Raw genomic sequence first — 17735 nt, 5'->3', positions numbered from 1 at the left:
ATCCATGGTTATCCGCTCCCACTTCTACTCGGGTATTTCAGGTTGTTGTAACAATCCCGAGGGCTTTTGGTACTCTACCATGACTTTGGCGCAAGTCAGACACTTGCCTACATAGGCAGCAATTTCGACTTTCATGTTTGGCCACCAATACAATTTATTGAGATCCATATACATCTTGTCTGAACCGGGATGCACGGAGTATCGAGTCTTATGAGCTTCATCCATGACAACGTCTCTGAATCCACCAAGCTTCGGTGTCCAGATCTGATTCATGAGGTAAAGAACTCTATCATCCTTGACTTCAAGATTCTTATCCATTCCTCTTAAGGCTTCACCAGCCACATTTTCTGTTTTCAAGGCTTCTATTTGAGCTTCCATGATTTGCGTGGACAGGCATGAATGGATTGTCATGGTTAGTGCTTTCACCCTTCTACCAGAGTACTCCTTTCGACTTAGGGCATCTGCCACTACATTGGCTTTACCCAAATGATAACGAATTTCACATTCGTAGTCGTTGAATAGTTCGACCCAACGTAGTTGTCTCATATTTAGCTCCTTCTAGTCGAATATGTGTTGAAGGATCTTGTGGTCCGTGAAGATGGTGCACTTTGTTCCGTATAGGTAGTGCCTCCAAATCTTCAAAGTGAACACTACTGCTCCAAGCTCTAGGTCATGAGTGGTGTAGATGACCTCGTGTGTTTTTAGTTGTCGTGAGGAGTAAGCAATAACCTTTCCTCGTTGCATCAGCACACAACAAAGCCCTTGATTGGACGCATCGCAGTATACTACGAACTCTTTTGTCCCTTCTGGAAGAGATAAAATGGGTGCGCTGCATAGGGCTTGTTTCAAAGTTTGAAATGCAACATCTTGCTTTTCTCCCCAGTTGAAAGCTACTCCCTTTTGCATCAGAGTGGTAAGGGGTTTTGCAATGCGGGAGAAGTTTTGTATGAACCTACGGTATTAGCCAACAAGTCTTAGGAATTGGTGAATTTCAGTTGGCGTCTTCGGTGCTGACTAACTCTTGATTTCCTTGATTTTGGAAGGGTCCAAGTGGATTCCCTCTTCGCTGACCATGTGACCTAGGAAGTCCACTTTCCTAATCCAAAACTCGCACTTCGAGAACTTTGCGTATAGCTTCTCTGCTCGTAGTGTCTCCAAGACTTGTCTTAGGTGCTGATCATGTTCTTCTTTACTCCTTGAATAAATGAGTATGTCGTCTATGAATACGATCACAAATTTTTCCAGGAACGAACGACATACCCTATTCATTAAGTCCATGAACACAACGGGTGCATTGGTTAGTCCGAAAGACATCATTATAAATTCGTAGTGACCATATCTCGTTCGGAAAGCCGTCTAAGGAATATCACTTTTCAGGACTCGTAGCTGGTGATATCCCGATCTTAGATCAATCTTTGAAAAGTAATTTGTCCCTTGAAGTTGATTGAATAGATCGTCTATTCGTGGCAGGGGATACTGGTTCTTAATGGTGAGTTTGTTTAGCTCTCAGTAGTCGATGCACATTCTGAACGATCTGTCTTTCTTCTTCACGAACAGCACTGGTGCACCCCAAGGTGAGAAGCTTGGTCTGATGAACCCTTTGCTGAGCAGTTCGTTCAGTTGACTGGATAATTCTTGCATCTCTGTTTGGGATAAATGATACGGTGCTTTGGCTACACATGTGGCTCCAGGAATCAATTCGATCCTGAATTCGACTTGTCTTGCAGCAGGTACTCCTGGAAGATCTTGGAGAAAAATATCGGAAAAATCACAAACGTCAGGCACGTTCTTGATGTCTTCTACTCCTCGTTTCAAATATACGACGTGTGCCAAGAATGCATGGCATTCCTTGTGTAAATATTTTTTGGCTTTGATGCAAGAGATGATTTGTAATTTGGTATTGGGTTTGTCACCATAAATGACAAGAGTTTCGCCATACGACATATTAAGGCGAACGACCCTTTCGTGACAAAGTATATGGGTATGGTGAAGGCTTAACCATTCCATACCGATGATGACCTCAAAGCTTCTTATAGTGATCGGCATTAGATCGATTTGAAAAGAGTGTTCATTTAGAGCTAGTGTGTGGTTTACGTACATATCGTTTGTACTTTCTGTTTTACTGTTTTGTAACACCAAGATTTCCAAAAACAAAATTTTCATTTAAATAATCAATTTAATATTAAAAACACTTGTTTAAAATCTTATTCACATTCGAATTACAAAACATAGTTTCATTTTCATTATAATAGAAGACCAGGATCCTCCAAAACACATTTCTTCCTTCGGTGTGTACAATCGAACCGTTGCCATCCCGCGTTACTGTAAGAACCTGAAACAACATAACATAAACAACGTAAGCACGAAGCTTAGTGAGTTCCCCAATATACCTTACGCACATACGCCTTCCGGCCCGGACCTTTCGGTCCACATAACATTGCCTTCCGGCCCGGATCTTTCGATCCACATAACATTGCCTTCCGGCCCGACCTTCCGGTCCATGTGTCTCAGGGGACTTCCGTCCCTGCTGGGTAAACCTTCCGGCCTTACCCACGCCGACCTTCCGGTCCATCACACATCATATCGCCTTCCGGCCCATAACATATTCGCCTTCCGGCCCATACACATATATATCACATAATACAAATACTCTAACACATAAAGCACATATATCATATATCATACCTGACCTTTCTGTCACATAATACCTTGCCTTCCGGCCCGTATATAAACATGTATATCACGCGTAGCAGCTAACTTTCCATTTATAGCATATAAACATAACACATAACATACTTGACCTTCCGGTCACACAATCAAACCCTTCCGGGTGAGGTATAGTGAGAAGACTCACCTCGCGGACACTGGAAGATAGCAACTCCTGAAATCCCTTGCACTTGATCCTCCGAGCTACAAGCTCCCTGCCTCATCATACATCTCTTTTAATACTTCTATCTTCCACGTTAACTGACCCTAAGAAATCACACCAGTCAACTCTGGTCAACAGTCCATTGTCAGCTCGACTGGACTCGGCGAGTTCCCTAGCGACTCGGCGAGTCTGGTCGTCCTTCCATCCTCTGAGATTCCCCTTCTACTCGTCGAGTATCCTCTTTGACTCGACGAGTCACTCCTGGAAGAATCGCGGGGCCACCCCGACTCCACTCGCCGAGTCTGAAGAACAACTCGGCGAGTCCCAGTGAATCTTCAAGCTACTCGCCGAGTCTGATCATCCGACTCGGCGAGTCCATGCCATGCAGTCGATCAAACTGCTTCCTGAGATACATATTTTCCCGAAATACACACTCATGGGACTTCTGGACCTCTAATCATCCTATTACTAGGGTATAAACTTTTGTATAACAACATAATAATCCATCAAATCACCAAATGGGTTTCATAAACCCTAATTCCATAACACATCAACATAGCAGAGGATAATTCGAAATATTACCTGAATAACACCCTCTCTGTGTCTCCAAACCTCAGAACTCGATCCTCTTGATATTCCTTTGGCCAAAACTCTTCTTCTTCTTGCTTAACAAATTCTTCAAGGTTCTAAAAGCTCCCTCTCCTGCCCTAGACGTCCACAACGATTAAGGGTCCTTCTCAGTCGGCCAAAAGGCGAACAATGGAGGCATAAGATCCCTTAAATATTTCCCAAACCGAACGGCTAGGGTTTTCCACTGAACAGCGTCGACTCGCCGAGTCCATACCTGGACTCGTCGAGTCCAGTCGCGAACCCGCGACCAACTCTGCGACCCTACTCGGCGAGTCTGGCTCCAACTCGCCGAGTCTCCCCTTTAAAACACCCCAAAATGCAATTTAGAAATACTTGAGATTTTGGGCTGTTACAACTCTCCCCCACTAGAATTAGACTTCGCCCTCGAAGTCTCACTCTGAAAATAGTTCTGGATGCTGCTCCCGCATCACACGTTTCGGCTTCCCTAAACACTTCCGATATCTTCCAAGGTCGCTACTGAATCAATACCAGAGGTACCTCCTTGTTCCTCAGAACCTTGATCTTCCGATCTCCGACGGCCACTGGTCTCTCGACGTAACACAGGCTCGCATCCACCTAATCGTTCCCTAGTAGAACCACTGCTGAATCATCCGCTATACACCTCTTCAACTGCGACACATACCAGTGTCATGGATCCGTCCCAATTCCGTTGACAGCTCCAAACGATAGGCCACCCTTCCTACCTTCGCACCTTCACGAAAAGACCCAATGTACCGGAACCCCAACTTGCCCCACTTCTTGAATCGAATCACTCCTCTCCAAAGAGAGGCCTTCAGGAGTACTAAGTCATCGACCTGAAACTCAAGCTCGAACCGGCGTCTGCCTGCATAACTTTCCTGTTAACTCTAGACGATCACTAACTCTCTTTAACCTGCTGAGTCTGCTTTGCCAACTAAAGTACGAACTCTGAACTGCTCATCACCCTCTGCAATCGGAAATTACCCAAGATGCACTCTGCTCCAAATCTCGACGATCACTCAACCCATAAGGGTTAGGAAACCCTGAACCACCGGATCCCCGATCCAAAGCCTACTTTGCCCATCCCAGACCAACTGAGAGATCCATTCTCACCCCCAGAGTAACTCTCACAAGTTCTCCTCTTGCCATCATATACACATGCTGAACTAGCCCCAACACTCGCAGGTGGAAAGACCCGATACACTGATGATATCCTCGAACATCTCCCAAGATGAATCACTACATCCACCCTACACTCTGATCAGATTCACACTGAGAATTTAAAATTTTCTCTCTCCATGCATCCCTTCTGAGCCTCAACAGACATCCCAACCGGATGGGTTCCTACTCCACTGCTGCGAACACGATGCTCAAAACCATACTCGAAATACTCTAACCATAACTCTGCTCTGCAGCTTTCACTTTCGTGAACTTGCACCCCCTTCGGAGTTACATACCCTCCTCTTTTCCTTTTCCACGGAACTCTCTTGAACTTAATGCCACTCCAACCGGTGCCACGGTGCTCGCCCCAAGCGACACCACCCTTTTTGCGTAACTGCTATCCACATACTCTGGTTCTCGTTGCAGGGGCTCTCAATCCCATGCACTCTCTCCACTCATCAAAATCACTGTCTCCGCTAAACAAGATCAATAACCCGGGGCCAGACCTTCCAATGCATTCACACTGCAACATACGCGATCCGCAAATCTCAAACTAATCCAGCAATACCAACAGAGTCTCCAGTATGACTGGACCGACTCTCACAACACATGCTAGCCACCCGAGGCTATATCTCCGTGGGTCCGTACACCCAAACTCCGCGAACCCTCAGGTTCTAACTCTGGGAACCTTCCGGTTCCAGCTCTAGAAACATGCACAACATAATCCCGTGGGATTAATGCAATACAACCATCACGTACCTCAAACGTACCAATACTCTGATCGCAAAATTCCGATTACTTACTCAAGCTTAATCCCGACCTCCTCTCAGGCCTCCACAATCAAATGCCCTAGGTCTGTATCTCGCCCCGCATACTCAACACTCGCTCTCGTCGGCCTATACTTTGCGCTGACAAACCCTGCTGAATCCCAACTGCTAAGCACCCTTACATACTCATCGATCTCCCGGAGAATTTACAATTCTCCCCCACTAAAGCACTGACTAACTGCCACCGATCGTCATTAACGACCTTTCAGAACCATCCTGCACAAAGAGAACATTTTCCCACTGACTGCTCCCCACAAGCGTAAGCAACCCTCAGCAAAACACCTCTCCTCCCTGATCAATCCGCTCAAAAGAATCCGATCTTTCAATTATCCACTCAACAACTGCAGATGCTACCCATCATTCAACCCAGTGCCGCATCTCCACTAACAACCCCCACCAACGATAACCAACGAAATTCTCAACAATAATCCGTAACCAAAACCCGCAATCTGCCAAAGGATGGATACCACATCGAAAACCGCACAAAGCTATCGGCACTAAAACACCAGACTATAACCATACCCAACCATCAGGGAACAACGAATGCCGAAGCAAAACCTGAAGCACTAATCCATAATCATGCCAACCCCGCGAAACAACGAATACCGCATCGAAATCCACACTACCAGCACAAACAATACGCCACAAACAACGCAAGCTAATCAAGACATCAAGACAGCATCATACCCGCAGCTGCCTCCGGCACTGCTCCGTCTCCCTCTGCCGCAAGCCGATAAGCACAACCCTGAGCCCTTGGGCTCTACTCCATCCTGTCCTCCTCCTGAACTCCTCAAGATGGCCGGTGCTAGAGCCTGCACCGATCCTGCAAAAGCTGTGGATAGTTGACCCTCAAATGTCCAACCTGCCGACACTGATAACAAATCCTGGAATCCCGAATTGGCACTGACTGCCGACAACCCCGTGCACCAAGCCCCTCCTTTCCACACTCGCGGCATGCACCATTGGGACAACAAGCTCCGGTGCCATCTCTCTCACACTTCCCACAAGTGTGACCGCTCCGATCCCCCATTTCAACGTCTACGGTCCTGAACCGTTTCGGCGCCGACTGCGACTGCATCGGGGCCTGTCTCAGCTCACGCAACTGCAACTTAACTTCTAACTCACGCCACATGGCGGCCTTCTGCAACTCCAACAGAGTCTCGCACCTCCGCGCAGACACGAACTGTCTGATACCCCCTTGGGTTTACTCGAATATCGGGGCATCTGAGCCTGCTCCGAAGCGAACTCAGGGCGAAACATCGCCCTCCCAATAAACATCCTGGTGATCTCAGTCACCGACTCCAAATCCTGCTTCAGCTCAAGGAATTCCCGAGCCAATCTCTCCTTTTCATCTCGCGGAACATAGCGAGTACTGAACATCCCTCTGAATTGATCCCATGAAACCGCAGCCCTCTGCGCATCGGAAAATGACCTCGTGGTCAACCTCCACCAATCCTTCGCCCCGAGCCTCAATAGGTTCAGAGCACACCCCACCCTCTGATTAGCAGGGCATAAACTCGTGGAGAAACACCCCTCCATGTCTGGTAACCGTCTCATAGCAACAATCGAGTCCTGAACTCCATCGAATGTGGGAGGCTTCGCATAATAGAAGTCCCGATACTGAAAACCCCGACTAACCCCTTTCTTTGCCGTTGCTACAGCCGCTGTAACCGCCGCGGCAGCCGTCTCTGCGAAAGCCGCATATCGCTCACCAAACTACTTCAATCATAGTGGTCCTGACCGACCCAAACAATTCTGGCGACTCAACCCGCCACAATGCAGCAACCTCATCACACCGGATCTCGCGAATCCTCGCATCCCGCTCGCTCGTGCTCGTCCGATCGATAACCGGATAACAAGATAGCCACAAGCATCATCTACTACGAACCATGGTACTCATCCCATGACATCCCCCTTCAACATGCTTCGGTGTATGGTACCTGAACCATAGCACCACTCCTCAATCTGCTCCAATGTATAGCACTCGAACCACAACATCTATCTCAATCTGTTCCGATGTATGGTGCCCTGACCATAACATCAATCTGTATCCACTACGATGTATGGTATTCGAACCATAACATCAATCCTCAATCTGTTCCTTAGGACCTTCAGAATGCCCCCTGTATCAAGTATGGGTCCTCTGCTTTCAGTAGTACGGGCCCATACTACCTGCCACATCTACCCATACATTCCACATGGACCATCCCAGAGTTCCTAAGTAGCTGATAAACCTGCTCTTTCACCCATCTCATCGCTTCCAGCGAAATCCTCTACTCTTCCAGCGCACTCATTTGGCTAGGTTTACTCCCTAGTCCCTTCCGCTGTCCTCCCACTTCTTTGCTATCAGCTGCTGAAGAGTTCCTAATGATGCCAGCCCTCTACCTCCTGAGTATCGTCATACTCACTTAGTAGCTGACTCCCATCATCGACAACTCCACAAAGCACAAAGCAAGCAGCATTCGAGCATTGAAGCATACATAGGACTTCCCATCTGTGGTAGCTCCACCTTCTCGACTCATCCTCGGAAGTACCTCTGTACTCCGTAGCTTACCCCTTGTGCGTTCTAACTAGATACTCTCACTCATCACATACACATAAAAGCATAACGCACATATAACAGCAAACCCTAGACTAAGGCATCACAAATCAGGCCACTCTAGTCCTAAGATGTGAAATACCTAGCCTGTCTCTAGCATGCAATAATATCTCATAAAGTGCATAATAGATATTTCATAATACAAAAGTAAGGGTATTTTGGGAAATCACCGTTTGGCTCTGGCTGATTGTACACACTGCTCTTTCTTGCTTTCTCTTTGAACTCTTATTCACTTTTAGAAAACCATTTATTTGGAAAACTTTTTCTTACTTCCTCAGTTTGAGTCCAGATTTACCCGTAGGTGCGTCCGAATCCCTCAAACCAAGGCTCTGATACCAATTTGTAACACCAAGATTTCCAAAAACAAAATTTTCATTTAAATAATCAATTTAATATTAAAAACACTTGTTTAAAATCTTATTCACATTCGAATTACAAAACATAGTTTCATTTTCATTATAATAGAAGACCAGGATCCTCCAAAACACATTTCTTCCTTCGGTGTGTACAATCGAACCGTTGCCATCCCGCGTTACTGTAAAAACCTGAAACAACATAACATAAACAACGTAAGCACGAAGCTTAGTGAGTTCCCCAATATACCTTACGCACATACGCCTTCCGGCCCGGACCTTTCGGTCCACATAACATTGCCTTCCGGCCCGGATCTTTCGATCCACATAACATTGCCTTCCGGCCCGACCTTCCGGTCCATGTGTCTCAGGGGACTTCCGTCCCTGCTGGGTAAACCTTCCGGCCTTACCCACGCCGACCTTCTGGTCCATCACACATCATATCGCCTTCCGGCCCATAACATATTCGCCTTCCGGCCCATACACATATATATCACATAATACAAATACTCTAACACATAAAGCACATATATCATATATCATACCTGACCTTTCTGTCACATAATACCTTGCCTTCCGGCCCGTATATAAACATGTATATCACGCGTAGCAGCTAACTTTCCATTTATAGCATATAAACATAACACATAACATACTTGACCTTCCGGTCACACAATCAAACCCTTCCGGGTGAGGTATAGTGAGAAGACTCACCTCGCGGACACTGGAAGATAGCAACTCCTGAAATCCCTTGCACTTGATCCTCCGAGCTACAAGCTCCCTGCCTCATCATACATCTCTTTTAATACTTCTATCTTCCACGTTAACTGACCCTAAGAAATCACACCAGTCAACTCTGGTCAACAGTCCATTGTCAGCTCGACTGGACTCGGCGAGTTCCCTAGCGACTCGGCGAGTCTGGTCGTCCTTCCATCCTCTGAGATTCCCCTTCTACTCGTCGAGTATCCTCTTTGACTCGACGAGTCACTCCTGGAAGAATCGCGGGGCCACCCCGACTCCACTCGCCGAGTCTGAAGAACAACTCGGCGAGTCCCAGTGAATCTTCAAGCTACTCGCCGAGTCTGATCATCCGACTCGGCGAGTCCATGCCATGCAGTCGATCAAACTGCTTCCTGAGATACATATTTTCCCGAAATACACACTCATGGGACTTCTGGACCTCTAATCATCCTATTACTAGGGTATAAACTTTTGTATAACAACATAATAATCCATCAAATCACCAAATGGGTTTCATAAACCCTAATTCCATAACACATCAACATAGCAGAGGATAATTCGAAATATTACCTGAATAACACCCTCTCTGTGTCTCCAAACCTCAGAACTCGATCCTCTTGATATTCCTTTGGCCAAAACTCTTCTTCTTCTTGCTTAACAAATTCTTCAAGGTTCTAAAAGCTCCCTCTCCTGCCCTAGACGTCCCCAACGATTAAGGGTCCTTCTCAGTCGGCCAAAAGGCGAACAATGGAGGCATAAGATCCCTTAAATATTTCCCAAACCGAACGGCTAGGGTTTTCCACTGAACAGCGTCGACTCGCCGAGTCCATACCTGGACTCGTCGAGTCCAGTCGCGAACCCGCGACCAACTCTGCGACCCTACTCGGCGAGTCTGGCTCCAACTCGCCGAGTCTCCCCTTTAAAACACCCCAAAATGCAATTTAGCAATACTTGAGATTTTGGGCTGTTACAACTGTTTTCCATTTCTACTGTAAATATCTTATTGAGTGATTGGGGGTTTTGTTTAAGTAAGTGTTTGAATTTATGGCTCACGAAACTCCTCTCCGCACCACAATCAAAGAGTATGCATGCATAAGTGTTGTTGAGAAGAAACGTACCCGTAACCACCGTGGGGTCAGCTATTGCCTCGTTCTGCCTATATTCATCCTTGATCTGATTACGTACTCCGAGGCTTAATCATAGTGTCCAACTTGTCTTAATACTTTCATATAGGTCTAACTATGACATTAAACTGTTGTGCACACATGTATTTATACTTTTAAGAAACTAACATTTTAATTTAATAAAGTATAGTTTGTGTGAAAACGTTTTAGTAAGAGATTTTTAGTCCCTTTGCATTTATAGTTTGTATATCTTGTGCGGTTCGATATACTTAGTTCACTATAAACAATGCTCTGATACCAATCTGTCACACCCCCAAACCAGAATGGCGGAATCGTTCGAGGGTGGATGACTTCACGTAGTATCATAATGGTTGCGTAATAGAAAAGAAAGCAAACACAACCACCATATATATATATATATATATATATATATATATATATATATATATATAATTGAAGAGTTTACATGATTGTCGTATTACATGTTTCAAAAGTAAATTACAATATGATGATGAAATAAGTTTTGAACTGACGTCTTAGCGTCCTTTCCCCAAAAGCTGATGTTTACCTGTATTACTGAATCCCTGAGAAATACAAGTAGTTTTGAAAAAGTGTCAACAATTCAGTTGGTAAGTTCATAAGTGTTTTCTTATTAGAATTGTATGCCTTTCCGTATAAAATAATTGAGTTTGTTTCTAGAAAATCCAATATTTTCCATAAATGTGTGGTAGTTTTAAAAGTTCCAAACCAAAATGCATTAGTATTTTCCATACCTAAAATAGTGTAAGTAGATTTATATATGGATATATAATCACTAAGGCGCTTAATATCCCCATAAATCAAAATATTTTAATACTTCATGTGAGTTTTATAACCATGCTATTGACCCAGACTACCTATAGCAACGTTCTTCAGGCATTGAAATGATATGCCGTTTGTCACCCCAGACCTGCCGGTCTAACTATAGCTAACAATTTAGGCGCGGAATTGTCAGTCCCATATAGATCTATACACAAGTAGCACGCTCTCCCTACAAGAGATTATGGTTTATAATATAGGACTCGAAATGCGTATTTAAAACTACGGTGAAGTCAAATGTCTTACATAAGTTAGTATCAATAAATTTACGTATGAAAGGTCCATTTTTCTTGTATTTATAAGTGTTTCCTCGTCATAGTGTTTATAGTATGTGTAGTGTCATGAATATCTTGTAAACTATTGTAACGCCCCGTTTATTTAAATAAATTAGTAAATGTAAGCCCCAGACTAATTTGTGAAGGATTTTAAAAGTTAGGGGTTAAAAGTGTAAGTTCGGGATTAAATTGAAAGGGATTTCGAAGGTCAGGGTGCGTTTGGTAATTTATGGACTTAAATTGAAAAGATTTGAAGGCTTAAGGGTTTATTGGTAATTTAGGGATCTATTATGAAAGATTTTATGGGATTAGGGCTTAAAAGGTAAGTTTTGGATTCGGTTTGTAAAGATTTCTGAAGGCAGTGTTAAAAGTGTAAAATATGGATCTATTTTGAAATTAATTAGAGCTGGGGGACCATTCTGGTCATTATGGAAAACTCTTATAATGGGATCGAGTATATAAGGATCTGTAACCCTAACCCTAGAAAACCCTTCCAGCCGTCATCTCCTTATGCCTCCCCCCCTTCTTCACCTCCAGACGCCACCCTACCATGCGGTTCCGATCATATGAGTCCGAAAAGCAGGTCATTCCCCAACCAAGGCCATCCTTCCTCCGCCACCGTGAAGACAAGAAGTCGTAAAAGCCAACCCCCGAACGTCGCAAAACCACCATGGCCGGTCAAAGGAGCACCGTGAAGGTGCTGTTGTCGTGTGGGAATCGTGGAACCACCAGAAACGCTGTCGCTCTCGGACGCTCCCTCTCTTCTCCCTCTTCTGTTTCGTTTCCAGCTTTATCTGCCACTGACAACGCCGATCGTAGCCGCTGAAGCTAGTTTATCCGTCGCCGTCTTCCTCCTTCGGGTTTGAAGTGTTACTGCGGGGTGGGTGCTCATGCTTCGCGTGTGTGTGAGTGTAAATCGTTGTTGCGCTCGTGTATTGTGCGTTTTGTTGGCTGGCTGGATGTTGAAGAGAGCCACCATGGCAGCCAACCATGCTGGCTACCACCATTTTGTTTCTGCCACCTTCGACCACCGTGTGTGGGGTGGCTATGAGTACATATGGGTGTGTGCGGGTTTATTCCGATGAAGAGTAGCATGAAGTGTTCATTGGCCGGAAAATCAAAGAAAGCCACCGCCACCACCGTGAGGTGTTGGCTGCCGCCTTGTACAACCATGGGTGGGTGTATTTTAGTGTGTGTGTGTTTATTTTTGGGATTTTCGTTGTAATTTGTAACAAAAGACGCAATAATAATAGAAATCTCAAAACCACCACTGTAGGGTGGTGGTTGCCGCCACCGGCCGCCTTGTCGGGTGGCGGTGTGCCTCGTTTGTGTTGTGGTTCATTTGGAATCTTGGACAAGGGATTAAAACCCTAATGGGCTTGATAAGCCTTAATGGGCCAAATGAAGCTTAATGGACCTAAAAGCTCAAGCATGTGACTAATGGGCTTAATGATATCCTAGTTGGCCTAATAGGCCCAATAAAGCCCTAATTTACCCAAAGGCCCAACAAATTGATAAATGGGCTAGTATTTGGGTTGGAAACCCTAATTAGGGTTTGGAAATCCCTAATGCCAATAAAACCCTAATTTTGAGAATTTATCGGTAAACACACGAGAATTATTTAATAACTTGAAATATTAGATAATAATCATTGGTAGAAATTAATCTAAGCAATATTGGGCTTAATGGATTAAGTCCTTAATGGATTAAGTCCTTAGTGGGTTAAGTTCTTAATGGGTTGAGTGAGAAACACTTAACCCTGATCGTCATTTTATGTGAAACCCTAATTTCACTTGGGCCTTGAGTTGGGCCTTTCCTTTGGGCTTTGGTAACTGGTTATAAATGGGCCATCCAAGAATAATTAAATGGACTAGAGTAATTAGATGGGCTTTAGGGTAAGGCCCATATGAAGGATTGGCCCCAAATTGGAAAATTGGGCCATGGATGGACTATAGTTTAGGGCTTGATGGTTATATGATATTGGACCAATAGAATGCCAAATGTTGGACTAGACTAAATGGTTGGGCCTTTGATCAAGACCATGTAGGGACTTGGGCCCAATTGGGAAAATTGGGCCATAGATGGGCCATAGTTGGGCCTTGGTCCATTATTAGACTTTTGGGCCTTTGGATTGGGCCTTGGGATTGAGTTAAGCTAAGATAGGGGTAAAGTAGTCTTTTACCCCATGTATGGACTTATGGTTATGAGTTGGAACCCAATTATTAATTGGGTGTTATTTTGATAATTGACAGATTCGGGAATATGTCATCTAGAAGCTAGGGTTTTGTCAGCGGGACTTCAGCAGTGAGAGGTGAGTTTCCTTCCAGCAGGAGCAGGTCTACGGCCACAATGTCGGCGCGTTTAGATGATAGTAGTTCCAGACTGTCGTCCGATGCCGGCGGTAGTCCCGAGAATTAGTTTTTTATGCTTGATGTCTTTATGATTCATGCATGTATATGTGATTATGTTATATGTTTACGATCATGTTTATGCTATGTTCAGTTTATTCCGGACTTCGGTCCGATGCAGCGGGCAAGGCCCTAGTTATTCTGGACTTCGGTCCGATGCAGTGGACGAGGCCCTAGTTAGTTCGGACTTCGTTCCGATGCAGCGGGCAAGGCCCTAGTTATTCTGAAATTCGGTATGATGCAGTGGGCGAGGCGCTAGTTAGTCCGGACTTCGGTCCGATGCCGTGGGCAAGGCCCTAGTTATTCCGGACGTCGGTATGATGCAGTGGGCGAGGCCCTAGTTATTCCGGACTTCGGTCCGATGTAGTGGGCAAGACCCAATATTTGCTTTATATGTTATTGTATGGTATGTGGTAGTTTGGGGGAGCTCACTAAGCTTCATGCTTACAGTTTCAGTTTTGGTTTCAGGTACTCAGTTTTCAAAAGAGGAGCTTGGGAAGATTGCAGTGCACACACCATCTGTTCAGCTTGGGATGTTTATAATCTGATATTTTGACAATTGTTACGATATTTTGAGATACATTGCTTATGATTTTTATATGATGTTCGATAACTATGGTTTTATTATTAAATTAAAACGAAATTTTTAGACTGTATTTTTGGGATGTTACTAGTTGGTATCAGAGCCTTGGTTTGAGGGATTCAGGCGTACTTCCGAGTGTGTCTAAACTCAAACTAAGGAAGTGGTATAAAGTTTTCAAAAGCAACGAGTTTTAGAAAAACGAAAAGAATTTTTTTGAAAGAAAAGAAATTTGAAAAGAGAAAAAGGGTGTGGTGCATGCAATCAGCCGAGCTCAAGTAAGTACTCCTAAATTACCCATACATGTTTATGCTATGTTATGATTATCAGCTTATTTAGAACAACATGCTAGATTAGGACTAAGGATCTAGGAAGGATGCCCTATGTGCCTATTATATGTGTTCCAGCTTTATGAGAACTGTATGCTAGTACAGAATTGTCAGTATGATAGCCAGAGTAGTAGATGCTTGATTATGTGTACTCGATGATCAAATGCTGCTTGCTTTGTGCTCTTAGGAGTTTTAGATATCTTTTACTAACTAGTAAATAAATATGTTACATTACATATTGCGAGGATTAAATAATTTCAGAAGGTTAGGTCTAGCTCTATTTCGCAGCTCTTGTTTGAGTCCAACCATTGTAGGGTAGGATCTCTCATTCGAAGAATTATCTAGTCTGAGTGATATGTAATAGTATTCGCGAGCTCGTTAGGGGAAAAAAGCATGGACTTCTTATGCAACTGATGGTAAAGAGTGGAATGGTGATTACCCTAGGGCAAGCCTAAGATGAGAGTAGCAGAGAGCAGTAGCAGTAGAAGGGACTTGGTAGACTCAAGGCAGTTCTTGAGGAAAGTACGGACAAATGTGGAAGGTAGTATGGGCCCGTACTACTGAAAGCATAGGATCCGTACTCGAATCAAGGAAGGCTATGATAAGACCAGGGAACTCGTAGTGTGTGAGATTCCTCGAGTATGATGAGTATTATGATGATCGTGATGGTATATTTCCATGTATAGTAACGCTTAGAGGTAGACCAGATGGTAGTTCTAGTGTCGACGAGGGATCAAGCTCGGACTCTATAGTCGGGCAGCTCGATGATCAGATGAGGGAGTTCATTCCATCTGAGATTATGTGCAGTATCATTGACCAGACTCATGTGATCCCCAATATGATCAAGGAGGGCATTATAGAGACTTGTGATGAGAGGCCGAGTGCAATCTGCACTGAGATAGCAGTCATGATGGGGACCCGTACGTTGATGTTTCGGGAACTTAGAGTCTGTGAGGCTTCAGATTGTCATTGGGGAATTAGGGACCCCATTGTTAGCAGCAGATGGTTGGCAGATGTCATCAACGCTTTTCGTACCAGACGTTGTCACAAAAGGAGACAAGATCTGACATACTTCCTATCTCCTGAGGGACAGAGCACGAGATTGATAGGAAGATGTTGGTCGAAGGTTGAGTGATGATGCGGTTGATGCTACGTCATGGTATGAATTTTAGACCAGATTATGGGCAGAGTGTGCCCATGCGTTTGAGGCGCTACAGTTGGCGCAAGAGTTGTTAGATCTCCACTAGACGACCGAGACTGTGGCAGAGATCACTTCCAAGTCTCGGGAAAGAGCTTATATGGTACCACAATATGCAGTAGATGAGGAAAGGAAGAAGGTAAGTTATCAGAACATATTGTAGAATGATAGCAGGGAGATCGTGAGTATCTCGGGGTGCAAGACCCTGAATGATATGACTTCTTGAGCTTGAGAGCGAGATATGGACTTGGAGCACATTGGTAAGAGGGAATCAGATCCGTTGCTTATAATGAGGGTCTCGGGAGGAGACCCTAGATTCCGGATTAGATTTTGAGGGACCAGCAGGGTTAGATTCAGTACAACACATGCGGGATTGGGAGAGTATAGTGTCATCTTGGTTTATTCGAAAATCGAGGAGCAGCACGAGAAGCACCTGAGGGAGGTGCTAGAGACTTTGAGGAGGGATAAATTTTTTGCAAGGTTCTCCAAATGTGAGTTATGGTTACGCAAGGTGCAATTCCATGGGCACCCTATCAACCAGAAGGGTGTATTAGTTAATTCGGCCAAGATAGAGGTCGTGATGCAGTGGGAGATTCCGAGGTCTCCAATTGAGATTCGGAGCTTCCTAGGTCTAGCAGGTTATTACTGGAGATTTATTCGGGGTCTTGGAGGTGGTGTGATCCTTTGGATTAGTTGGTGTTGAAACACTAGCAATGGTAAGCGTGGTTTCTAGCAGATTGGTCATGGGTAGTAAGAATGATTGAGAATCCTTCCAATATTATGTGTTGTGGAATGTTAGTTGAAGCTAAGTTGGGGATAATCGATCAGGTTTCCAGGAGCAGATATAGGTGTGAAACTGAGATAAGTTTTGCATCCTTGTCAGGAAGGAAGACAGCCAAGCGGCTGTATTGTTTGGGGATGAGATGGAAGTTCGGAAAAAACTGGCCAATAAGGAGATCGCGTTCCTGTAATGTTTGCCTGCAAGCCTTAGGTGTAACGCCCGGGTTTCGGGGCTAAGCATTTTTGTCAATGTAATAGTCTAGGTCAACTCTTGTAACTCTTTTTGAAGTAATAAAGTATTATGTGAATTATGTGTATTTATGTGCTTATAATTTAAATTATAAATGTACAATTAATAAATAATAAAAATAAGCGTCAAAATTAAAGTATAAGATAATCCCGATATCTCTACATAAAGTTGTAGAATATGTCTCAAGGTTTCCGTGCATATAAGGAACGCCGAAATCCGAGTTATAACGAAGAAGTTATGACCCGTCGAAGTTTTACGGTAAAACCGGCACAGCACCGGGAAGCGTAAATAGTGAATTTACGATAGAGCGAGATTTAGCCTTAGCGATCTAAACGAAAGTCGTAGAATATGTTAAAATAAGAACATCGATAAAAAGAACGCCCAAATCTGACTTCGTATGAAGAAGTTATGATTTTTCGAAGTTTCGGAATAGCAGTGTACAGCCCGAAATTTGAATATTAGATCGAGCGGTTTTTAGCCGACACGACCTGAACGAGAATCGAAGATCTCGTTAAGAGTAGCGTAACGAGAAAAAGATGGGTGAAAACGGATGTCGGATGAAGAAGTTATGAGGATTTAACGGACCAATCGTGTCCCGGCCCGTTAATAATATAAAATTTAAAATCGAGCCAAAACTAGCCGACGAAGTCTAAACGAAAGTTGTAGAGTACGTTCCCACCTTCGCGTGGATATAAAGAACGTTAAAAACGGAGTTCGTATGAGAAAGTTACGAATTTTTAAAGTTGGAAAGTAAACTTGCGAAACTGATGCATG

The sequence above is a fragment of the Lactuca sativa genome, chromosome 2 (assembly GCF_002870075.4).
Source record: "Lactuca sativa cultivar Salinas chromosome 2, Lsat_Salinas_v11, whole genome shotgun sequence".
Taxonomy (NCBI): domain Eukaryota; kingdom Viridiplantae; phylum Streptophyta; class Magnoliopsida; order Asterales; family Asteraceae; genus Lactuca; species Lactuca sativa.
The sequence above is the reverse complement of the archived record's forward strand: the minus strand, read 5'-3'. Positions refer to the sequence as shown.